Consider the following 27,041-nt stretch of genomic DNA (forward strand, 5'->3'; position numbering starts at 1 on the left):
CCTCTTTTTTATTTCAATTCCATGGTGAATTACTTCTAATAATTACTGTAAGATAAAACCCAGTTGTAATCTCTTACTCCACCCCTTCTACCGTTAGAAAATCAAACCCTATCACTTGCCAAAATGAATCCTTTCCAGAGAATTTCAGTTTCCTTCTCCAAAAATCCACTCAGAATCCTCTCCATCTTACAAACCTGTAAACTTCTTAATGTTAGGAAGTCTAGATTTGCCAGCAGAGTGTTTTATAGGTCATATATGTTCAGTACATGTATGATTAGATCTATACAGAATACCCAGAAGCTGTAAAGCTTACTTCATCTAATTTCAGAGTGTGAATTGCCCCTATGGGTATAATGCAGAAATGGCATAGTCATACAGTCATTATGCCGCTGGTGCAATAGTTACATCACTCCTGAATGTCACTCAATTTATAAATTAAACACTTTTCCTATGTGATCTAGCCTGTCCTTTTTCTCAGAACTTTACTTTTTTGTGTTGTTGTTTTACAGTCAAACTTAAAAACGATCATTCAGAATATCATGTATGTATGCACATATGTATATATACATATACACCCACACTGTTTTTAGAACAGTTTTAGATTCATAGCAAAATTGAGTGGAAGGTACAAAGATATTTTACAGAATGGACTGTCTTTTTATAGAATGTCTTTCTAACAGAATTATCTTTCAGCACTAATAATCTAGAAAAAGGAAAGCATCTGCTCTATCTTGAAGGCAGTAATGCGTATAGCTTTCATATAACATGAGTCTCATAGCAAAGCTCTTGCTTTACCATCCAGTAAGATATCAGGTATGCTAAAATACAACTGTAACTAAAGGAAAACCTTTGATCTCTCTAAACACAAAGGCTTGTTGAAAGAAACTATTATGCAGAGTTGAAGAAAATATAAGATCATGTTTTGAAGTATAAGATGCAACATATAATGCTAATCAGAATATCAGAGAGAATAAAGAAAATAAATTGAAAATACAAGGCACTAAACAAGTGCTAAGAACTTTGGGGAGCAGGTCATGTCTAAAAAACTGATAAAATACTTTATATTATTGTCATGAATTTTAGGACTGAGGTATTTGTTTTTATATTTTAGCATCTCTGAAAATGTTTGTTTCTTTATAGTTCATGATTCATTGATAATTGGGTGCATTCTTTATTTCTTGGTAGTACATAAAATAATGGCTTGCTCCCCTGGTGACTCAGACGATAAAGAATCTGCCTGGAATGCAGGAGACTTGGGTTCTACCCCTGGGTTGGGGAGAAGGGAATGGCTACCCCCTCTAGTGTTCTTGCCTGGAGAATCCCATGGACAGAGGAGCCTGGAGGGCTACAGTCCATGGGGTCAAGAAGAGCTGGACACAACTGAGGAACTAACACTTTCACTTTCATTATAAACTGCAACATACATTCCATGAAATAAGGTAAATATAGGAAATGTTTTAAGGTATGCAATAAAAATCTACTTTATAATTGATATCATGATTACATTCAGAAGTCATTCATTTCCAAAACATTTAACTTATTATAAAATGTATATAATTTTTATGATCAGAGGGAGTTGTCAACAATCCTAAAAAGCACTATTCCTACATATATACTAAACATTCCAGGAAACAGTAAACTAGAGCATTTCTGAACCATCTTTTAAAATATACATATAGTGGTATGAAATGCAGCATTTAAATATTTTACACTTTGGTATTATGAAATATTTATGTTCACACTCCCACAAATGGAAAGAATAAGGTCAGCAAAAGCTGTGAAAGACAAATGCCTCACTTACAAGATGGTCTTTGAAAATAGAATGTGAGAATTTATCCCTACAAAATAAATTAATGCATGAATTCACTCCATACTTAGACTTAAACATAGAAATTTGGCTGAAAAATATTCATGTTTTCTGATTTTAGTTTAGAGGATTATCTTTCAACTACTATAATGTATCTTAAGTTCAAAATTCATGCTTTTACCTACATAGATACCCATTTTATTTTTTATTCCATCTACTATTTTTATGCTAAATAGTTAAGTCATATTCTCAGGCTGTTGTGAATATTTTTGTTATTCTATTATGCCTTTTGATAGTGATTAAATGTGTTTTCTCCACATAATTAGATTCCCTGGTAGCTCAGTTGGTAAAGAATCCACCTGCAATGTAGGAGACCCCAGTTTGATCCTTGGGTTGGGAAGATCTCATGGAGAAGGGAACAGCTACCTGCTCCAGTATTCTGGCCTGGAGAATTCCATGGAATACACAGTCCATGGGGTCACAAAGAGTTGGATAAGACTGAGCGACTTTCACTTTTTGCCACATAATTTTAAGTTATCCAATTTTAATCATTTTAAGCTATTACATATTATTAAAATTGCCTGAAATTTTATACTGAATTGTGCTAAATTGTGCTAATGAGATATACTTCAGAAATCAGTAAACTTTTTCTGTGAGGGTATAGTTATTAAAAATTTTAGGCTTTGCAAGCGGTACAGTTTGTATCACAACTATTTAATTCTGCTTGTGCAATACAAAAGCCACCATAGGCAATACGTGAAGGAACAAGGGTGACTGTGTTCTTATAAACCTTTATTTATGAACACTATAATTTGAATTTAATTATATATTAATTTGCATGTGTCCTGAAATATTCTTTGTTTTTTCTTCAATTACTTAAAATTTTAAATGCAAGTCTCGACTGTGAGCTGTACAAAAACAGGCAGTGGGCCAGATTTTGCCCATAAACAGTAGTTTCCCAACCTCCATTCTAATAGGTCTGCACTCCTCAATCCTACTTGCATATTGGAACTAGGGCCTAAACATATTTAGTAACTCAAAATCCCTATTAATAGGGTCTCCTGGTCTTTGTTATATTTTAAAAGTTTCCTAGGTGATTTTGGTCTTGGGATTCTATTCTTGTGACAAAGTCTTTTTAAAAAATCCACTGGTTGATTTTCTCCCCACTCTCTTCATTCTCAAATAACAAATACCCAGGGCATCCCAGGTGGCTCAGTGGTAAAGAATCTGCCTGTCAAGCAGGAGACCCAGATTCAATCCCTGGTTGGGAAGACCCCCTGGAGAAGGAAATAGCAACGCACTCCAGTGTTCTTGCCTGGGAAATCCCATGGACAGAGGAGCCTGGTGGGCTACAGTCCATGGGGGTCACAAAAGAGTCAGACACAATTTAGTGACTAAATAACAATAAGTTCAATTAGTTTGCAGTGGCAGAAGTGTGAGGTAATTGCAGATTTCTCTCATCACTCACTCTGAACTGTATTAGTAGGTGAATACTCTTCTTAGATCTGGAGTTGAATGTACAATTGAAATGCACATATCTTAGTCCTATTTTCCTTTTCTAGTAAGATAGGGTCATTATCTTCTTCCTATCCCACACCTCTTGGTAGTCTGACGCTTCAAGACCATGTAATACATGGTAAACTGCTTTCAGATATAATCTGTGTTTTCAGATATAAACTGCTTTCAGATATAATCTCTTTTCTTGCTGAGAATCCCAACTGCACTTGGCTCACAAAAATCTAAAACCATAGATTGGATTGCTAACCAATATCAATCCATTCCCCTCAAAATCCTTGCTTTTGGTTCAGTTAGAATCTAGGATTTGCAGTCTCCATCTGGGTGCAGTAGGATTTCAGGATAGCTGAAGGTAAGGTAGAAAGCTGTCAGATGCCAAGTCTCCAAAAGACCATTAGAAAAAAACAAGCAAAGCCGTGCAGTTTGGTTTAGGGCAGTATGGGGGATATTATTTTGACTGAATCTTAATAGTATCTCAAAAGGATGAAGTCATAGGAGTATACTTAAATGATTTTAGGGACTAGGTTGAAGGATTTTAAGGTGAATTTTGCAAGGTGGAAAACTCGGGATTAGGAAGTTTACATCTTAATAGTTTTAGCTTAAGACTCATCATGGTAAATTATCTTGAAGGGAATCTTAATGATCAGCAAATAGTTTCGAAAAGTAAGCTATTTTAGTTCTTTTCCCAATCTTGTCTTCTAGAAACAAGAATTTCTTAAAGCAAATTGCTAAATTGCTTTTACTAGTTCACAGTATTATTTAGCTTGCTGCTGCTGCTGCTGCTAAGTCGCTTCAGTCGTGTCCAACTCTGTGCGACCCCATAGACAGCAGCCCACCAGGCTCCCCCGTCCCTGGGATTCTCCAGGCAAGAACACTGGAGTGGGTTGCCACTTCCTTCTCCAATGCATGAAAGTGAAAAGTGAAAGTGAAGTCGCTCAGTCGTGTCTGACTCCTAGCAACCCCATGGACTGCAGCCCACCAGGCCCCTCCATCCATGGGATTTTCCAGGCAAGAGTACTGGAGTGGGTTGCCATTGCCTTCTCCAATTATTTAGCTTAGGGATAGAAAATTATGTTGCTGTCGGTTCTCACCATAAACAGAATAGAGAAAACAGAGCTTCGTAAAACACCTCTTCAGAAAAGTGAATGGGAAATGCACTTTTAAGCTTGTTTAGGTCCTGAAAGTCTGAATCACAGAAACCATGATGGAAAGGTACAAAGCATATTTTGTGTTCTTAGGTCAGGTTTATTTCATATTGTAAAGTGTAAATTCCAGGAGTTAAAATAGATCTTTTCAATCTATACTATCTCATGGTTAGTTTTGAATTATTCCTGATTTTATAGTTAGGTAGTCTGTGTGTATGTGTGTGTGTTTTGATACCAACAAGAAATTTTCCAATTTTTAACAGACGCTAATTGAGTGTTCTACAAATCTAACTGTATTCTGACACCATCTACCTGGAGATAGTGTTACATCCCACAGGGTAAGGGCTCTGTCTTATAAGACTACCTCCATTCCAGATGTCAAGTACAGGTTGGAAACCTGTGCTTCCGACCAACTGGCCGAAAATCAGAGGTTCCCATTACCCGCTCCTCAGTTTCGATTAATTTGCTAGAGTGACTCACAATACTCAGTTTACTTACTAGATTACAGGTTTATTACAAAGGATATTAAAGGATACAAATAAACAGCCAGAAGAAAAGATACACAGGCAAGGTTCTGCTGGTTCCAAAACACAAGAGCTGTCTTGGGGAGTCTGGGGTTCACCACCCTCCCAGAAGTAAGATCTGTTCTGGTTCACTAAACTGGTGGGCCAAGCCCTATCCTTTGGGTGTTTTTGTTGTTGTTTTGTTTTTTAATAAAGGCTTCATGACGTAGGCATAATTGATTAAATCATTGGTTATTGATAATTGAATTCAATCTCCTACAGTCCCTTTTCCCTTCTGGAGTTGGTCAAGAGGTGGGACTGAATGTTGCATGCAATCCTCTAATCACGTAGTTGCTTCCCCTAGCAACCAGGCCCCATCCTTAGGCTGCCTAGGAACTTTCCAAAAGTCACCTCATTACAATACAATAAACACATTTATTGCTCTTACCACTTAGGAAATTTCAAGCGCTGTGCCAGAAATGGAGACAAAGACAAACTATATGATTTCTTGTTGTAAATTAAAATATCATAGGTTGCCTGATACTGCTTTGATTGGTGTAGAGAATATTCTTTTTATATTTCTATTTATGGATATTTTATGAGAAGTTAAAGAAGTCTGCTTAATTGTGTGACATTTTGAAAAGAAATTGCCTATGTAATAACTTCTTAGATAAGACACATACAGATCATTAACAGTCCAGTGTATGTAGGGACAAAAATCACTGGCATGGTAAGTAGCTGTTATATGAAAGTATCTCAGTTGAGAAGAACACCAATGTCACAGATAAACAACCCACACTGATCTGGCAGTGAGGAAGCATTGGGAAATGAATACACCAATGTCTCTCTTCTTACTTTTAACCTCCAGGTTTCATTTGCTGAAATAAACCAGAAATCAGAGTTGACTGAAGAAGTCTATTCTTGTTAGCCTCTTGTACCATAGAACGAATGGCTAGAGGAGGTTCGAGAAGGGATTTGAAAGATCAAGTGAGACACATGCAGGACAACTCCTTCCACACAGTTCTATGTGGGTATGATGTTTGCACACACAAACATCAGACAAGAAGGAAACCAGCTTCATAGAAATATTAGTCCAGAAGGAAAGATGTCACAAAAATCCTAATAGTGCTACACTAAGCAGATGAAATAAACCCAGTCTGTTGGTGGCAATGCTGAGCTGCAGAACCAAACCTGGAACTACCTACCTACAAAGTATCTGCATGAAAATAACCAATGTCTCCTAGGACAACTCAGTTGGTAAAGAATCCGCCTACAGTACAGGAGACCTAGGTTAGGAAGATCTCCTGGAGAAGGAAATGGCAACCCACTCCAGTATTCTTGCCTGGAGAATCTCATGGACTGTAGCCTGCTAGGCTCCTTTGTACATGGAATCGCAAGAGTCGGACACGATTTAGCAACTAAACCACCACCACCACCTAGGACAGAATATAAGAGAAAACCTAGATGACTCTGGATATGTCAAAGACCTTTTAGGTTCAATTTAAAAAGGCCAAAGAATTGATGCTTTTGAACTGTGGTGTTGGAGAAGACTCTTGAGAGTCCCTTGGACTTCAAGGAGATCCAACCAGTCCATCCTAAAGGAGATCAGTCCTGGGTGTTCATTGGAAGGACTGATGGTGAAGCTGAAACTCCAATACTTTGGACACCTGATGCAGAGAGCTGACTCACTGGAAAAGATCCTGATGCTGGGAGGCATTGGGGGCAAGAGGAGAAGGGGACAACAAAGGGTGAGATGGTTGGATGGCATCGTCAACTCGATGAACATGGGTTTGGGTGAACTCCGAGAGTTGGTGATGGACAGGGAGGCCTGGTGTGCTGCAGTTCATGGGGTCACAAAGAGTTGGACATGACTGAGCCAATGACCTGAACTGAACTAAAAAGGCTCAATCAATGAAATAATTGGTAAATTGGGCTTCATTAAAATTAAAATTTCTGCTCTGGAAAGGAAATGTCAAGAGAATTAGAAGACAATCAACAGGCTGAAATAAAGTATTTGCAAAGGACATCTGATAAAGGACCGTTACCCAAAATGTACAGAGAAATCTTGAAATCAATGATAAAAAAACAATCCAATTAAAAAATGAGCCCAAAAGCTTAACAGATATCTCACCATAGAAGATAAACAGATGGAAAACAAGCATAGGAAAGTGTGTTCCACATCACAGGTCACCAGGGGAATGTAAATTAAAGTTACAGTGAGGCCCAGTATACACCTATTAGAATGGCAAAATCCACAACACTGACAACTCCAAATGCTGGCAAGGATTTGGAGCAACAGAAACTCATCGCTCATGAGAAAGAAAAATGATGTAGTCATTTGGAACACAGTTCTGTGGCTTCTTACAAAATTCAACACATTCTTACCAGTTCCAGCAATTGTTCTCCTTGGTATTTCCCAAAGCTGTCTAAAACATGGCCACATGAAAAAAAAAAAAAAAAAACAACCTGCATAGCAATATTTATAGTAACTTTATTCATGATTGCAAAACTTGGAAGTAACCAAGATGTCCTTCAGTAAATGAATGGATAAACTCTGGTATATTCAGACAAGGGAATATTATTCAGCACTACTAAAAAGAAATGAGCCGACAGCCATGAAAAGATGTGGGAGAAACAAATGCATGTTACTAAAGCAAAGAATCCTATCAGAAAAGGTTAACATATTGTAGGATTCCAAATACATGACATTCTAGAAAAGGCAAAACTATGGAGGCGGTAAAAAGACCAGTGATCGCTAAGGGGTTGAAGACGAGGGAGGGATGGACGGGCAGAGTACAGAGGTATTTTAAGGCTCTGAAAATATCATAATACCATAATAATAGTATCTATCTTTAGATGTCTGTCCAAAGTTGCAGAATGCACAAAGTTAAGAATTAACTGTCATGTAAATCATAGGACTTTTGGTGATTATGACACGTATTGTAGACTCATCAATGATATCAAATGTAGTATTCTAGTGGAGGGTGTACTAATAGGGGAGACCAAGCATGCGTGGGCAGAGGGTTATATGGAAAATCTCTATATTCCCCCTCAATTTTGCTTTGAACTTTAAACTTCTCTAAAAAAATAAAGTAAAAAAAAAGTCTATGTTATATAAGCCACCATTCAGTATTTGTAGTTGAAAGTATCTGAACTGATACACTGTCTTATGAGGCAATTACTGTTATTTCTATCTTTATTTTTTTTAATATAGTCATGAAAGAAATTTGCATCTTCAGCTAGTAAGCCAAACTATGTCTGATTCCAGTGCTCAAACTATTAACTAAATGTCTATACATCCTCTCACACTATGGTACATGTGATGAAGCACATATATCAAAATAATAATTTATAGTCGAAAGCAGTTCTAAGATTTGGAATGAAGAGACATGTATGCTTTTTCTTAATTCATGAACATGACCTCAATGAGCTTCATCTCCTTAACAATAAAAGAGAAACAGACAATAAAACCAATCCTGAAGGCACAGTTGTTATGTTACTTAAATAACATATTGAAAATATTTTGAAGCAGTACAATCCCATACCAACATACAACTAAATATTTATTAAAGTATGTTTTAAAATTTTATATCTACCCGTATCTATACTTTTCTCTACCAGTCAATCAATAGATCTCTCAGACAGTAATCTCTTTCTGTTTCTATAAACATTTTATCAATAGCTTTCTCCTATTGCTTTTCTACTGTTCCTTGTCTCTTCTATTTTAGTGTAAGCTCTTGCAGCTGAGGATCATATGATTTCACAGCTTTATCTCCCCATAGACTTGTGAATCATAAAATGGTGCACATAATAGAAGTTCAATAAATTTTGTTGAATGAACATGATGGTCTTTTATTCTTTCACATCTAGAATATATTTTACCCATTATATCCCATAAAGAATAAGGTGATGCTTATATCTATCATTTACTAAAACTACAGTATCAGCAAAGAGTAATATGTCATTCTATAGCTCAGGTTAGAAGAAATGCTCTCATTTGTTATTCTTACTGAATAAAGCAAACCCACAAGAAATGTCATTTCTGAATTCACTTCAATTGACTCTGAATTTTAGAACAGCTGAAAATTTAGTAATAAGAATAAACCTGCTGGGGATCAATAAAGTTGCATTTCTACTTCCAGTTTTTGCTACTTTTTAAAAATTTCTTCCAGCCTATCTATCCAACCACCCATGGTCCACGGGACACAGAGAGCATGAGCTTACCTGAAAGAGTTCAGAAAATGCATTTGGAAGAACAGCTTATTTTCTTGTTCTTACAGTTTTCACTTACAGTATATCTTTTACTATAGAATTCTTAGAGTTTTAATAAATTAGTTCCAACTAAAGGCAGAAAATAATTGAACTACACTAAACCACCAAATGGATAAAATATTAATTTGTGATGCTTGATGTGTCTCCTTTTAAACATATTACCATCTCTTAACAGAAAGAAAATCAAAGGAAGTAGAAACATGCTTTAAATTGTTTTTAACTTTTTTTTGACACAATTTCTACAAAAGAAGATAGCATATATTGTCTAAAATGAATTTGTATACAAACTTATTCATCACATTTCATATTCCCTATTGTCAAAGCTAAGATCAGATATTAAAATACATTTATACATAAGCCTATGAATTGGGAATAAATTATGTCAAATATTTAATCTTATAACTTACAAAGGTTATTTCATCTTTATAACCTACAAAGAGTGACTACTTATGGTATATACATATATCTTTTTAAATTATAAATGACTATTAATCACTAAAAATCAGGGAATATATTAAAAACTTTAATATCATTTTATTTATTTCAATACCAATTCTCTAATGTAGATAAAATAAGGACAATTTTACACTTTAGAAAACTAGGATTACTGGACAAGATTTCATGACTCCATGTCTAGAGCTTTTGCAGAGCTTCCTAAAATGCATAGGCTTCCTGATTTAATAAGCAAATAATAATTAAGGTTTTGCTTCCATGATCAATCATGTATGGCCAATTCACAATTACTCTGTGCTATTGTATCTGTCTTAAGAAAATTATAATTCATTCACCCATTCCTTCTTTACTATACAAATCATTGATTGATTCATTTATTCAATCAATATTTATTAAGCATATAGTATCTATCTAGCCTAGTCCTTGCCCTCAAGATCTATTAATATAAGATGCAAGTCCTGCCTTAAGAGATGTCCAGTATATTGGAAGAGACAATTTAAAAACCTAATTACAATACAGGGAGATAAATGCTATAATAGTGGAATGCACTTGACTCTAATTAGAACACAGAGAAGGTACATTTAATTTAGTCCCAGTCTTTTATCTGGAAAAGCTTCCCAGAGGTTGTACCATTTGAACTGAGTAGTTGTGGTACAATGTCCTCAAGCTAGTATCCAGTCCCTGAAGTAAACTCACCATTTTTAGGACTCAGTAAAAGTTTTCCATCATCTTCATTTGCTGGGTCAATTAAAATAGACCCTCAACTCCCAAAAAAAAAAGGCCCATTTTGGGTATTGAAAGATAGATGAGGAGTTACTGCCTTTTTACTACCCTCTTAGTTTTAGACCCAGAGGACATAACAGGGAAGAAGAAATCAAGCATATGTGTCCTACTGATGAAGAAACAGTGAATGAAATAAAGGAAAAAGCTCTTTGATATTATACCAGAAAGTAAGATGTCATTGAGGAACAGTTCTTAGATGCTGTAAAGTTTAGATTCTACATGATTCCATCATCTATCCTCCTAAGCTTTATCCTCACTGGTCAGTTTTTCATAATCAGAGAGAGGAAGCAAGTTAAGATTGGTCAATATCTCAAATTTATAAGATTGAAGACAATTCCAGAAAAGCTATCTATAGTCTTCTATTTTTTCTCAGGCTGATAGAGTATCAGGTCCTCTTCCCTCCCCCACCCCCCCACCCCCAGATCTTTGTATTACAAGTGACTTAACATTTCTAGAACTTCAGGCTTCCTATTGTGTATTCCAATAAAGAGGATGAGGACAAAATAAAAAAAAAAAACAAACCCTCAAAAGCCTTATTTCAAAAGCCCAATTTCTTTTTGAGTCAGTGCCCTTAAATAGCCTTTCTGGAATTACCACAATACTTCTATTTACATATTATATGTACTTTTAGCTACAAGGGAAGTATAGTAACCATAGTGGCAGTGGTCATCTCAGCAATGTAGTTTGGTATCAGGATATGTTTTAGGGACAGGGTCAACAAAATTTAACCCTTCATGGGTGACAGCCTTGTCATGGTGAGTAGGCTTGTGTACCTCAGTGAAGCTATGAGCCATGCTGTGCAGGGCCACTCGAGACGGACAGATCATAGTGGCGAGTTTTGGCAAAATGTGGTCCAGTAGAGGATGGAATGGTAAACCACTCCAGTATTCTTGCCGTGAGAACCGCATAAACAGCATAAGGCAAAAAAATATTACGCCAGAAGACAAGCCTCTCAGGTTGAAAGGTGTCCACTGGGGAAAAGCGGAGGACAATTACTAATAACTCCAGAGAGAATAAAGCAGCAGGGACAAAGTAGAAACAACAGCCTGTGTGCCTGTGTCATGGTGAAAGTAAAGTATAATGCTGTAAAGAACAACAGTGCATAGGAACTTGGACTTTTAGGTCCATTAATCAAGGTAATTATATGTGGTTAAACAGGAGATGGCAAGAGGGAACACTGACATCTTAGGAATCAGGTAACTAAAATGGACAGGAATGGGCAAATTTAATTCAGATAACCATTATATCTACTACTGTGGGCAAAAATCCCTTAGAAGAAATGCAGTAGCCTTCATAGTCAACAAGAGTCTGAAAGGCAGTATTTGGGTGCTATCTCAAAAACAATAGAATGATCTTGGTTTGTTTCCAAAGCAAACCATTCAACATCAGAGTAATCCAAGTCTATGCCCCACCCACTAATGCTGAAGAAGCTGAGGTTGAATGGTTCTATGATGACCTACAAAAAAAGGGCACTTTTCATCATAAGGAATTGGAATACCAAAGTAGGAAGTGACAGATACCTGGAGTAACAGGCAAGTTTGGCCATGGAGTACAAAATGAAGCAAAGCAAAGGCTATCAGGGTTTTATCAAGAGAACACACTGTTCATAGCAAACACCCGCTTCCAACAACACAAGAGATGACTCGACATATGAACATCACCAGATGGTCAATATCAAAATCAGGTTGATTATATTCTTTGCTGCCAAGGATGGGTAAACTCTATACAGTGCGCAAAAACAAGACCTGGAGCTGACTGTGGCTCCAATCATGAACTCCTTATTGCAAAATTCAGGCTTAAATGGAAGAAAGTAGGGAAAACCACTAGGCCATTCAGGTATAACCTAAATTGAATCTCTTATGATTATACAGTGGAATTGACAAATAGATTCAAGGGATTAGATTTGATAGAGTGCCTGAAGAACTATGGATGGAGGTTTGTAACATTTTACAGGAGGCAGTGACCAAAACCATCCCGAAGTTAAAGAAATGGAAGAAGGCAAAGTGGTTGTCTAAGAAGGCTTTACACATAGCCGAGGAAAGAGAGGCAAAAAGCAAGGGAGAAAAGGAAAGATATGTCAAACTGAATGCAGAGTTTCAGAGAATAGCAAGGAGAAATAAGAAGGCTTTTAGTGAACAGTGCAAAGAAATAGAGGAAAACAATAGAAAGAGAAAGACTAGAGATTTCAAGAAAATTAGAGAATCCAAGGACATTTTCACGCAAGGATGGGCATGATAAGGACAGAAATGGTAAGGACCTAATAGAAGCAGGAGAGATTAAAGTGGGGTGGCAAGAATACACACAAAAAACTATATAAAAAAGGTTTTAATGACCCAGATAACCATGATGACAGTCATTCACCTAGAGCCAGACATCCTAAAGTGTGAAGTCAACTGGGCATTAGGAAGCATTATTACAAACAAAGCTATTGGAAGTGATGGAAATCCAGTTTAGCTATTTAAAATCCTAAAAGATAATCCTATTAAAGTGTTGCACTCAATATGTCATCAAATTTGGAAAACTCATCCGTGGCCACAGGAATGGAAAAGGTCAGTTTTCATTCCAGTCCCAAAGAGGGGCATGGCCAAACCATGTACATGCTACCGAACAATTGTGGTCATTCTGCATACTAGTAAGGTTATGATTAAAATCCTTTAAGCTAGACTTCAGCGGTACCTGAACTGAGAAATTCCAGATGTACAAGCTAGATTTAGAAAAGGCAGAGGAACCAGAGATCAAATTGCCAACATTTGTTGGATCATAGAAAAAGCAAGGGAATTGCAGAAAAACATCTACATCTGTTTCATTGACCATGTGAAAGCCTTTGACTGTGTGGATCACAACAAAATGTGGGAAGTTCTTAAAAAGATGGGAGTACCAGACTACCTTACTTGCTTCTTGAGAAACTTGTATGCAGGTCAAGAAGAAATAGTTAGAACCTTTCATGGAACAAATGACTGGTTTAAAATTGGGAAAAGAGTACAACTATGACAAGGCTGTATATTGTCACCCTCTGTATTTAACTTATATGCAGACTATATCATGCAAAATGTGAGGGTGGATGAATCACAAGCTGGAACCAAGATTTCTGGGACAAATATCAACAACCTCAGACATGCAGATGATATCAATTTAGTGGCAGAAAATGAAAGAGACACTAAAGAACCTCGATGAAGAGGAAAAAGGAGAGTGAAAAAGCTGGCTTAAAACTCAACAGTCTAAAAGCTAAGATCATAGCAACCAGTCCCAACAGTTCATGTCAAATAGATAAGAAAAAAGTGGAAGCAATGACAGATTTTTTTTCCTGGGCTCCAAAATCATTGTGGATGGTGACCTCACCCATGAAATTAAAAGATGTTTGCTCCTTGGAATTAAAGCTCTGACAAACCTAGACAGTGTATTAAAAAGTAAAAATGTCACTTTGCTGACAAAGGTCTGTATAGCCAGAGCTCTGGCTTTTCTAGTAGTCATATATGGATGTGAGAGCTTGACCACAAAGAAGGCTGAGCACCAAACAAGTGATGCCTTCAAATTTTGGTGCTGAAGAAGATTCATGAGAGTCCCTTGGACTGCAAGGAGATCAAATCAGTCAACCCTAAAGGAAATCAACCCTGAATATTCATTTGCAGGACTGATGCTGAAGCTTCAATACTTTGGCCACCTGATGCAAAGAGTCAACTCATTGGAAAAGACCCTGATCCTGGGGAAGATTGAAAGCAAAATGAGAAGAGGGTGGCAGAGGATGAGATGGTTGAATGGCGTGAGCTTGAGCAAACTCCAGGAGATAAGGAAGGACAGGGAAGCCTGGCATGCTTCAGGCCAGGGGTCGCAAAGAGTCAGACACCACTTAGCGACTGAACAACAACTACAAGATTTAGTAGTGACATGCATATGAGAATTGAATAAATCAAGGAATTAGGATAACTTCTAGTGTTTGTACCTGAGAAACTGGGTATCTATAAATAACACTGAAAAGGGAAAAACATGTTTTGATTCAGAAGCAAACCCACAGTTTTTGTTTTGATATTAAGTTTCCAGTGCTTTATATAAAGGCTTTTTTTTTTTAAGTTGGTATAAATTTAGAGAGAGGTTAAGATTAGGGTATAAATTGAGATTCATTCATATAATGAAAACCATGGAACCAGATGAGATCACCAGGGAAACAAAGGTCTGGGAAATAATTCCCTAAGACATTTCTTTAGTTTTTGTTTCTGACTCTTTGAAGGATGTTTGTGAGGTAAATTGCCTGGAATATAGAGATAGTGTATCCACCAGGAGAAAAGGTTAAATTTGCTTCCTGACCCACATAATAAAAAGAATGACTCTGCCCTGGACAGTTGTTGGGCATATTGACCAGTAGCCCTTAAAAATCAGTGCAGAGGTTTTCAGAACATGTGGTGGATCTTTACAATAGCATCCACCTGGGTCACTTCTGCATCATCTTTGTGGGCCTGAGGGAAAAAAAGGGAAAATAATGGGAACATGAAGCTCCTGCTACTTGTTATAACATGAGCCATAAAGCCCTTTGGCTCTGACTCAGGAGTTTGACGTGTTCTGCCAGCACCTATATAATTTGGCAAGCCAATTTATTAGCTTGCAATTCAGGTAAAACTTCAGGGTCTTCACAGTTCTTAAAAACACGAAAAAGAAAAAGAGTGACATCTTGGACTAGCCAAGATGTACAGGTCAATAGAAATTGAGAATCCAGGAATGAAAAGAAGAAGAAATAGTGAGTTATATCAAAGCAAACAAGAACTTATTTACTTTCCTTTCATGGAATCCCATACTTAATATGTATGTTTAAAGGAAGCATTTTTTGTTCTGGTGTTAACTGTTTGGATAGATAATTGATCACTGGATCCAGCAAGTTTTAGGACTAGTTAAGAAACTTAACTAGACCTAAGTCTCATAAGAATTTATGTTAAGAGTCTAAGTCTAGTAGGGATTTATGCTGAAAGATTAATTTGTTCAGTTGTCTATAAATGTTAATAAAAACACCCTTTAATAAACACGGCTAAAGTCACACAAATAATACAGATATTTATGGACATGAGAAGGTTATTTTTTTAAACTTTTTATTTTGAAGTAATTATATATCCACATGCAGTGGGGAGAAATGATATAAAGAGATGCTATTACCCTTCACTCAGTTTTCTCCAATGCTAATGTCATGCAAAACTATAGCGCAATACACAGCCAGGAAACTGACATGCGAAAACCTTATTCAGATATCACCAGTTTCATATGTATTTATGGGTGTACGTGCATTTAGTTTTATGCCATTTTATCATATATGTAGATTTTGTTATCACCACCACATAATTTAGAAAAGTTCCATCACAAGGATCCCTTTGTTAGCCTTTTATAACCATAGCCACTTCCTTCCTTCATCAAATAAGAATTAGTCAAGTGAAACAGAGAGAGAGAGAGAAGTAGGGCAGAAAAAGATATGCAAAAGTTATGTAGTGTGAGAATGTGTGATAACCAAGAAAACCAAACAAGACTTCAACTCTCTGTTGTTAATTTATGTTTGTTTGCTTTATTAAGAGTATATTCATTTGCTTTGTCTTTTGGGGGAGAAAAATTTGTATGGTAGATAGATGGCCAGATGACTAGATAATAGATAGATGGGTGGTTGATCAGTGGCTTGAGTAATAAGTACCTTAAAACCTTTCAGCCTCTTATTTTATCACTTGAAATCATTCCTCAGCAATTTGCTATACAAATTGTTATTGTTATTAAATGCCTTCCATTTATTTAAAAAATAAGTTCTGATAAATGAATATTATATGATCAATGCAAATACCATCCTTTATCCTCTCCCAAATCCCTGGTTATAAATGATGATATGACTGAATCAAATGGTGTGATTTAAATGGCAATGTTTATAAATAGACTACTATTATATAAATACTTTTATTATATAACATAAAAGGATACAATCCATAATTCAGATAAAAGTCATGTCAGTTCAAAGTGAGAGAGAAAGACAGAAGATACTTTGCTGGAAGGTAGTAGACTATGGTACAGAAGCCATAACTCACATCTCCAACTTTTCTTTCCTGTTGCCCAAGTGAAGCTTCCTTCAGTATACCAACATGGAAGACTGGACAGCTTTACTTGTCATTTAGTTCAGAATCCTTCTTAGCACTAGTAGTCTTTTTCCAGTGACACCAAATTCTTTATCAACAACATTCCTGTATGTCTAGGCACCAAATAGAACTTAGATTCATTATCACTTCTCTACTGGAGTCAGTAAGAAGATGAAATAAGGACTTCCAGTCCTACACTTCTAAGCCCCTTCAGTCTCCTCTGAGATTCTTAAACCTTGTTGTACAGATAAATGGAACAATTCCAAAGGAAAAGTACAATGGAGGAGTAAGAAATTAGTCTCTCCTGCAATGCAGGAGACCTGGGTTGGGAAGATCCCCTGGATGAGGGTGTGGCAACCCACTCCAGTATTCTTGCCTGGAGAATCCCCATGGACAAAGGAGCCTGGTGGGCTACAGTCCATGGGGTCACAAAGAGTTAGACACGACTGAGTGACTAAGCACATACTGTCGACTATGGGCTTCCCAGGTGGCACTAGTGGTAAAGAACTCACCTGCCAATGCAGGAGACACAGGAGATGCAGGTTCAATCCCTGGGTTGGGAAGATCCCCTGGAGAAGGAAATGGCAACCCACACCATTATTCTTGCCTAGAGAATTCCTGGACAGTGGAGCCTGTCAGGCTATAGTCCATGGGGTTACAAAGAGTCAGATACAACTGAAGTGACTTGGGACACACACTGTGGACTACATCCTAGGTCTAAAAGGAAAGGAATCTTTGAGAGTTCTCATCATTCCTCTGCTTCTCTCCTCTCTGCCTAGGTTTGTCTTCCTTAGCTTTACTATCTCTTTCCCTAGGTAGGCCTTCTTTAATTTTTTTCATCCAAATCTCTACCTGGAAATACAGCTTCTTCTACTGGCAAGAGGAAATCTTGCTCTCTTCCTTCACCAGACTTGAGTTGGTCTATCTGAAGGAATCCCTGAATTTCACCAATGATATCTACTGCTCCCCAAGTTTGCAGATGAATCAGGGACTCTAGAACCCCTTATATAAGGTCAGTATGGATCATCTGGTCAGGATCTTTATTTTGTTGTTGTTGTTGTTTAATTTATTTATTTTAATTGGAGGCTTTATTTTCCCAGCCATGTCAGCTAAGTTCCCTTAGTTTCTGTTCAGTTAAGCACATGCATATTTCCAAATATAAATGTTAATTTTCATGGATGATACAGTTTACATCCTTCTTAAAAATTTTGTTTTATCAGTTAACGAATCAACTGGCTCCTTTTCAAAAGTCAGGGGGTTTATTGAATATAAAGGTTAACTTCAAAAACATCTTCCTTTGCAGACAGTCCAGCTCTTGCATAAGATGGCAGTGAAGAAGCGATGGGTCTGTTCTCTTTGCAATCACCTTAAGAGCTGATGTCAAACATAGGATATAGAAATAGGATCAGGATTAGCATTCTTTGAATGCGAAAAACAGTAAGCAACCACAGATAAAATCAGAAAGTCCTGGGAAGTGCAAGGAAGAAGTGAATAATTCTGCTTTGCCAGATGATAGTGTCATGGCAAACAATGAACACAAAGCCTAGGAAACAGGTCAAATTACAGAAAACTTTTATGAAAAGAACAAGATAATAATTAGAGTTCAGCAATCCAAAGAAAGCAGCATGCATGGAAAAGGGTAAAAGGGACTAAAATAAAGTTCTAAAACAACAGTCCTGGTAAGGGAGCCCTGGAACACTGTTCATTCATGTTAACCTCAAGACAGGAAATGCTTTTCTACTGAATAGGAATACTACAGAAATGACTGAATTTTAGAGCCAGATTCTGAACAAGTAAAAATTGAAAACAAAGCAGTGTGAGAGCTAGGGAATTTGTAACTTTCCCAGAACATCAAGATATGATCTTTTAATATATTAAAGGAAAAAAATATATTATCTGAAACATTTATTTTCAGATAGCACTCAGGTCTTAAGAGAATATGATGAGCCATGTTAATCAGTTTAGATAAACTTGGTAAAATATATTTTGATTCCTTTGATTTATCTGATATTAATACTGACATTCAAGTATACTACAGTAGTTATTGAGCTAAAATTATAAGTTCTATACTGCTATAAATGTGCTGAAGTGAAGGGAAAGTCACTCAGTCATACCCAAGTCTTTGTAACCCCATGGACTATACAGTCCATGGAATTCTCCAGGCTGGAATACTGGAGCGGGTAGCCTTTCCCTTCTCCAGGGGATCTTCCCAACCCAGGGATCAAACCCAGGTCTCCTGCACTGCAAGGGGATTCTTTACCACCTGAGCCACAAGGGAAGCCCATAAATGAGCTAATATTTTGTAAAATTCCTGTTACTATTTTGAGAATGTATAATAAAAGTTGCTAAGATATATTACTTACAATAACTTTAAAACGGAGTTCTTTTTGTTCCATTTTACAGATAAAGAAAATGAGGTTCTCAGATGCTGGGTAAAGTATTCAAGTTAACAAGAGGCAAAGCTGTGTTCTGTTTCCAAACACAGTGCCAATGTTTATGAGAAGAGTTATGTATCAAAATTGTCACTGAGGAAATGTTCATTGTAAGACTTAGCAGCTTTATTCAAAATATCAGTTTATTGGACCTTCAAAGCCAAGACTCACTGTTATTAAAACCATCTGTGAAACTCTTTAAAACTACAAACAAGAATAGACTTGCCCTCTTCTTCGTATATTTGATTCAGTTCAGAAAGACAATTCCAGTCTGAAAGGGAACCCCTGTTATCTAGTCTCAGGCTGATAAATGCTCGGCATTGTTGCTCCTTCTTATTCCAAACACGCCTTCTATTTAAATCTGCTGCTCAGTAACACACTTCTTTTAGGAGGATACATTAGCAAGGAATGAATTGGATCTTTCTCCTTACTAACCCTGTTTGTTCAGGTTCATTACTAAACTGCATCAGATTGTTCCCATTTTCCTCCAACCTCTTAAGGGCAATCTATTCTAACTTTATTCAACTGAGGAAATACTTCCTTCTTTTAAAGGGAACTCTAGAAAACATTAAGATGCAGACATTTTCCATCATTGGGGCCAACTCATAGCTTTTGATACAAGTATCTTCCTATTCACTCTGTCATTCTTAACTATCAACATTAAAATCTGATTTCAGGTGAGGATCTAATACACTAATGCATTAAGGTATAAAGAATGTATTATCTGCATTTCAATAGAGGGTAGAAAGCCTAGACCTCAGAGAAGAATTTAAATGATGGAATTTAGACATTGGAAAGATGGGCCGAGTTCTTTGGGGAAAATGAATGCAGAATAAAGAGTAAAGTCATGGGTCTCTTCTCATCCCCTCTAAAATGACCAAGCTATGCAGCCAATTATATTCCTTAACAGTAAATGAAGCCTTGGTGATTTCAAATTGCTGACATAGACTATTCCAGCTGGAAGACACAGAGAACACTATGTCAACTACAGTAATTATACTTTTAAAACCTTAATCCACTTCTTCATAAGCCATCTAGATAATCAGTAACACTAGGAAATGAGCTTTAGGAGACAGTTGCCTCATCAAAACACTGATAACAGAAACACTAATTTTACAAACCAAGAAAAACTTGTTAGAAATTGAAAATAAACCATACGCAGGACAACATATAAAATCTATTTTATGACCCAGGAACACTGGTCAGTGAACTCTTTTAATGGAAGAACCACATCTTTATCATTGAAAATGTACTTTCATGTGTAGAATATTTTTCATGCCTCTTGCATCCTTTAGGCTCATCTTTTTTGCTTTACCTATCGGTAAAGCACCCAGTTGTACATAAATGCAGCCTAACATCACCTAGCCTGAGTTAAGATGACTGTATCTCTTGCTTTCTGCCCTAGGGCATCTTTGCCACCACCATACAGGATGCAGTAGCTCAAACATTCTAGCCCATGTGTAAAACAAAGCTGGAGGTGTTTATGCTCCCTAGGTTAACCCCTGAGAAATGGGGGAGCTTCACTGAGCCAGCACAAATGGTCCCTAAGTTACATCTCAGGCAGAGATGTAATGCCGATCCACTGAGGGCCTCGAGTGGGGTTGAGATCCAGTCACCCTCAGTGGGAACCAACTGAATGATGTACTTGAACAGCTTTCTCTCCTTTTCTGTGTCCCTTTTTCAAGCTCCCCTTCCTGTTCGTTACCAGCAAGTTTCTTGCACACGAAGCCTATTCTCTGGTGCTGAAACAGCTGATTACAGGAGTAGCCCTAATAACAGCAAATGGACTGGTCACTTGGCCAGGAGCCTAAAAGAGAAAGATTATAAGATGGAAGGCAAGGAGTCTGGAAAAGAGACATTATGGATGGCTGGATGGGAGTGAGAAAATGTGAAGATCTTCAAGTGCATGAATTCTAATGAGAGCACATCTAGAGTAGAAGAGACAATAAACAACTAATACGTGAGAACATATATCATAAATATTTAACAAACACATCCCCCAAAAGATCAGCCTTTTCTTATAGAACTTAGTCTTATTTGGTAAACATTTGAACCTGTAATTATAGGGACACACAACACCTAAATTTCTACACGTTTTGTCAAAGAAAAGAAAATTCTTTAATGAATATTTCACAACACCTAGTCCCATGTTCTGCAGAAGATATTAATTTTTGGTGTGTCTGGCACAAAGTCATCTGAAAGTTTTAGAGATATGAGAGGTGATGCATTTGTGTGCCTACCCTGCACACACTTACAATGTTATGGCTTATAGAATGATAGAAAAATGTAAAGCAACACAGAACTGCATGAGAAAATCTATGCAGGTTACTATATTTAAGATTTGAAAGAAGGGAAAGATTATTGGGGTGAGATTAGAGATAAGTTTCAAACTGACTTGTGAACGAAAGGAAGAATTTGGAATGACAAAGTTCAAGGGCAAAGTTAGAGGTACACAGGCAGAGACTAGCATTTGTGGTAGAAAGGAGAGCTATACATACTGCACTCCTTGCACGAAACAGGTTATATCCTTAGCTATACCCAGACCATGCCCCTCCCCATCTGAAGTCCTACCCTTTGTTTTCCTCTCTCTCACGTCAAAATTTGTCAACTTTATTCTTACAGCATGTTTGCATGCTAAGTCGCTTTAGTCATGTCTGACTTTTTGCAACACTATGGACTATAGCCGGCTAGACCCCTCTGTCCATGGGATTATCCAGGCAAGAATACAGGAATGGGCTGCCAGTTCCTACTCCAGGGAATCCCCTGACCCAGGGACTGAACTCACATTTCCTATGTCTCCTTTATTGGCAGGTGGATTCTTTCACACTAGTACCACCTGGGAAGCACCCTTCTTACAGGTGCTCAGGTAAAAATTTGGGCGAGCTATCTATCTACACATCTCTGGACTCTACTTTCAACATATATGCTGAGTCTAGCAGTTTCTATCTCTATCACCAGTAGTCTCCTCTAACCCACAACCACGTGCCTCCTGGACAATTGCTCGAGTCATCCAGTCAGTCCTAGCGCACCCTGCCTTACTCTCTGATAGGGTCTTCTTCCATAAGAAGCCAGAGGAATAATTCCTTAAAATCACAAGGTACACCATATTATTGTTCTACACAAAATGAATGGCTTTTCTTCCTGATTCAGAATATAATCCAAAATCCTTAGTATGGTTTCACAAGACCTGGCACCTCCCTTTCTGGCACCCCACCTCCAGCTACCACTCTCATCTACTCGCTGACCACTCTCCTTTTGCTGACTTTGACCCAGACGGTTTTGCCTCCTTGCTACTCCTTAAACATGTCAAGCACATGCATGCTTTAGGATCTTTGTATTCACTTCCTGGGCTCTCCGGGGGGAAAAAAAAAAAAAAAAAACTCTTCATATTACAACCACTTGGCTAGTTTCATTTGACTGGGTCTCAACTTCTCTCCCAAATATCACCTCCTGAGAGATATCTTCCATGATAATTGCATCTGATATAACAATTCCATTTACTCTCAATACTTTTACCTTGCCTTATTCTACTTTAGAACATTTATTACCATCTCTAATGCTACATATTGATTATGTATCTCTACTCACTAGAATTTTATCTCGATAAGTGCAGGGATTTTTGTCTATATTTTCTTCACTGCTTTATGTCCAGAATCTACAACAGGATTTGGCACATAGTGAATAGTTTAAAAATATTAAGCGAATAAATAAACTTATTATTTTAATTTTTTCAAAACCCTGTGAGGTAAGTAGGATTCCCCATTGTGCTAAGAAAAAACTGCACACAGAAATATTAAAAGCCTTTACCAGAGTCAATGGCTAATAAGACATATAATTCAGATTTATACGTAGAAGTCACAGTCTACATTTTTAATGACTCTTTTATACTGTCTTTTCAGAACAAGACTATAAGAAGAGGAGCTATAAATGAGCAGAAGTTGCATATTATCAAGCAGTAAAAGGTAAGGTTTGATAAATTGTATTTCCATATTAGGACATAACATAAAATTACCCACATTTAAATTCATCTATTAATGCTTGTCTCAGGGTTACAGGAAGTTTGTTCCAGTCCATAAATATAAATTTTAAAATAAATTAAAGATAATTACTGCTGAGATTTTAAACGTTACATATTTTATTACTTTATTACAATAGCATAAAATAAATATCTCGAATATATCTTCCATTAAAAAGACTCCTAGTATTTAAATGCTATTTGAAATTTTCAATTCCCCACAATAAAAAAAAAATTAACAGGCTATGCTAGTGCCAGAGAGAAAAAAAATATTGTAAATATCATTTAGGAACTATGATTTGCTGACAGCTATTGTTTGGAAGTACATACGTAAGAAATTGTGTTCATTTTCCGAGTTGGTATCACACACTTCAGAGTGATGTCAATCAGCTTGATGAAGACTGGGGCTGTAACTTGAACTTCCATTATTGGCTGGAGTCACCACTGAATGTTTAGTACTGAATGATACCCCTAAATTGTGTTCATTTAGCTGAGAAAAACCATCTGAAAATGCTACTGTGCCTGCAGGTGGTATATCAATGATGAATTAATTTTTTAATCCTAAATAATTTAACAAATCAATAAACTTTTAGAAAATTTAGAAGCTCTTCTCAGTTACACTGGTAACTATAAGTTGTTTCTTGTCAATGTTTTTTGTTTTTGTTTTTGTTTTTCATTTATAAAGTAAGACAATTTAATCAAATGCTTTCATTTTCTGTCCTGGTCACATGAACTGCATGCTTATCTAGACTCTGAACTACACCATTTCTTACACTGAAGTGTCTTTATTTATTTTTTTTTTCCATCACTATAGATTTATTTGGCTTGTTCTTGAACTTCACATAGATAGAATCTCCCAACATCGTATCTTTGAATTCATCCAAGTTATTGATTATCAGTTCAGTCACTCACTCGTATCTGACTTTTGCAACCCCATCGACCGCAGCATTCCAGGCCTCCCTGTCCATCACCAACTCCTAGAGCTTACTAAAACTCATGTCCATTGAGTCGATGACACCATCCAACCATCTCATCCTCTGTCATCTCCTTCTCCCACCTTCAATCTTTCCCAGCATCAGGGTCTTTTCAAATGAGTCAGTTCTTTGCATTAGGTGGCCAAAGTATTGGACCTTCAGCTTCAGCATCAGACCTTCCAATGAAAATTTAGCACTGATTTCCTTTAGGATGGACTGGTTGGATCTCCTTGCAGTCCAAGGGTCTCTCAAGAGTCTTCTCCAACACCACAGTTCAAAAGCACCAATTCTTCGGCACTCAGCTTTCTTTACAGTCCAACTCTCGTTGGACTACTTCGTACATGACTACTGGAAAAACCATAGCTTTGATTAGAAGGCCTTTGTTGGCAAAGTGATGCCTCTGCTTTTTAATAAGCTGTCTAGGTTGGTCATAACTTTTCTTCCAAGGAGCAAGCATCTTTTAATTTCATGGCTGCAGTCACCATCTGCAGGGATTTCAGAGCGTCCCAAAATAAAGTCTGTCACTGTTTTCACTGTTTCACCATCTATTTCCCATGAAGTGATAGGACCAGATACCATGATCTTAGTTTTCTGAATGCTGCATTTCAAGCCAACCTTTTCACTCTCCTCTTTCACTTTCATCAAGAGGCTCTTTAGTTCTTCTTCGCTTTCTGCCATAAGGGTGGTGTCATCTGCATATCCGAGGTTATTGATATTTCTCCCAGACTTGATTCCAGTTTGTGCTTCATACAGCCCAGCATTTCTCATGATGTACTCTGCATACAAGTTAAATAAGCAAGATGACAATATACAGCCTTGACGCACTCCTTTCCTGATTTGGAACCAGCCTATTGTTCCATGGTTCAGTTCTAACTGTTGCTTCTTGACCTGCATACAAATTTCTCAGGAGGCAGAAGCCATTCTTTACTCTCCAAATTTCATTGGTAGCTAACCTTTTTTCAGTTGTTTCTAGATTAGCTTCATCTCTCTATATACACAATAAGCTTCACTGGGGCTTAAATTCTATTTGATCCTTCTTTGTAATTCCAACAGCACCAAGTAATAGTTTATGATTTGTTAAAATATAGAGATATGGTATTCAAATAAGATTTAATTTAATTAGCATCTTTGAAAGGAGGCATAATATCTGTTAATTGGAATAAAATAAAATGATACACATACCTAAAGCGTGAATATATAACAAATCTCATGGGTGATGCTATGCTGAAATCTGAAAACAATATGCAGAAGAATCAGTGATCTGATCTTGAAGATAAGTCAATAGAAATTTCCCAAGCTAAAATGTAAACAGAAAGACAATGACAAAAACAGAACAGACCATTCAAGGACTGTGGGAAAATCATAAAATATGTAACATACACATGGTTGGAATACCAGAAAGAGAAGAGAGACAGAGTTAAAGGAATAATTGAAGTATTGGACAAATTGAAGAATGGACAAAACTTTTCTAAAATTAGAGATAGACCATGCATCCAGAAAGTACCAAGCATGATAAATAAAAAAATCTATATCTTGGCATATTATATTCAAACTGAAGAAAACAAAAACCAAACAGCATCATACTATTTTATTAAACCTTATTCAGGTCTAAAATGAGGTTTCTAGACATTATTTTCAAAAACAGTGCTTTCTTGGGATTAAACTAATGAAAGCTCAACTGTAAAACATACAAATGTATAAGAGAAGAGACACACTTGTTTACGGGAAGTCTGATATGGGAAGGATGGCACTGTGGGCCTGGTGTCTGCACACAGCCCATATTCTAAAACAGCTCTGTCCAGTGAAACCATAATGTGAGCCAAATGTGTTATTTTAAATCTCCTAGGAACCACCTCCTTAAAAAGTAAAGTTAGAGCTGAAATTAATTTTATAACTAGATTTTATTTAATATAAATGAAATATCATTTTATGAATGAACTGTAAATAAATGAAAAATGAAGTAAATGGAATCATTTAATAAATGAAAAATAATTTTACTATATCATTAACATAAAAATTAATGATATATTTTACATTCTTTTTCTAGCAGCTTTCACATTTAACATGCATTTTTTACTTCCTGTTCATCTCAGTTCAAATGTTTAATTTAATGGAAATATGTGATCTGTACAAAGATTTCAGAAAAACTGGAGTTGAGAAAGTATAGTTACAAACCCATTGTTGTTCTAAACATGTTTTTCAAACTATATGACTATCCATTTTTTAACTTTTAATTTAAATTAATATCTATTAAAATTCAAACAAAATTAAAACTTTATATAAAATTTAAAATTCTGTTCCATAATTTCTCTAGCCACATTTTAATTGTTCAATATTTATGTAAGACTGGAAGCTGTAATATTGGACAGTGAAGTTCTAAAGTTTCATAGAATATAGCTTGAAAACCACTGGCCTGACCAAGATACTTCTCAAGAATATCATTCAAGAGGCTAATACCTTGCTCACCAAGAAGTATTCACCAAGGTATTTGGTATCAGGATGCAATGATAAAATCCTGTTCCTAGACAAATAAGACCATGCTGCTGCTGCTGCTGCTAAGTCACTTCAGTCGTGTCCAACTCTGTGCGACCCCATCGACGGCAGCCCACCAGGCCCCCCTGTCCCTAGGATTCTCCAGGCAAGAACACTGGAGTGGGTTGCCATTTCCTTCTCCAATGCATGCAAGTGAAAAGTGAAAGTGAAGTCGCTCAGTCGTGTCTGACTCCTAGCAACCCCATGGACTGCAGCCTACCAGGCTCCTCCGTCCATGGGATTTTCCAGGCAAGAGTACTGGAGTGGGGTGCCACTGCCTTCTCCATATCACTGACATAGCATCACAAGTTCTTACTATCTTGTAAAGGATCTGGGAATCCAGCAGGCTGGCCAAAATTGCCCTGGCAGCACTCTTTTGCAGCATGCATTTTACTTTCAAAATGTCAACATAGCATCACTCTGAGATTCGTTCATCTCACAGATGGCAGAGTCAGCTCCTTAAATTAATCAACCTAACTTGGAAGACATAATAAATATGAAATAGACTGGGCAGGAGT

The 27,041-nt window shown here is 36.9% G+C and overlaps 1 protein-coding gene across 40 annotated transcripts in view; it reads right to left on the minus strand.

Annotated features, from left to right (window-relative positions):
- LOC129633627 (craniofacial development protein 2-like) overlaps window positions 1-27,041 on the minus strand; it is a 472,452-nt gene that overhangs the window by 25,703 nt on the left and 419,708 nt on the right. For 23 of the 40 annotated variants that reach the window (XR_008705189.1, XR_008705173.1, XR_008705190.1 and 20 more), the window contains one exon: window positions 25,174-25,222. The exons of 10 other annotated variants lie outside the window; for them this stretch is intronic. The gene's annotated coding sequence lies outside the window, so the exon portion shown is untranslated. 7 more of the 40 variants (XM_055555440.1, XM_055555454.1, XM_055555439.1 and 4 more) reach the window with 7 other exon arrangements.

This window comes from Bubalus kerabau, chromosome 19 (assembly GCF_029407905.1).
Source record: "Bubalus kerabau isolate K-KA32 ecotype Philippines breed swamp buffalo chromosome 19, PCC_UOA_SB_1v2, whole genome shotgun sequence".
Taxonomy (NCBI): domain Eukaryota; kingdom Metazoa; phylum Chordata; class Mammalia; order Artiodactyla; family Bovidae; genus Bubalus; species Bubalus kerabau.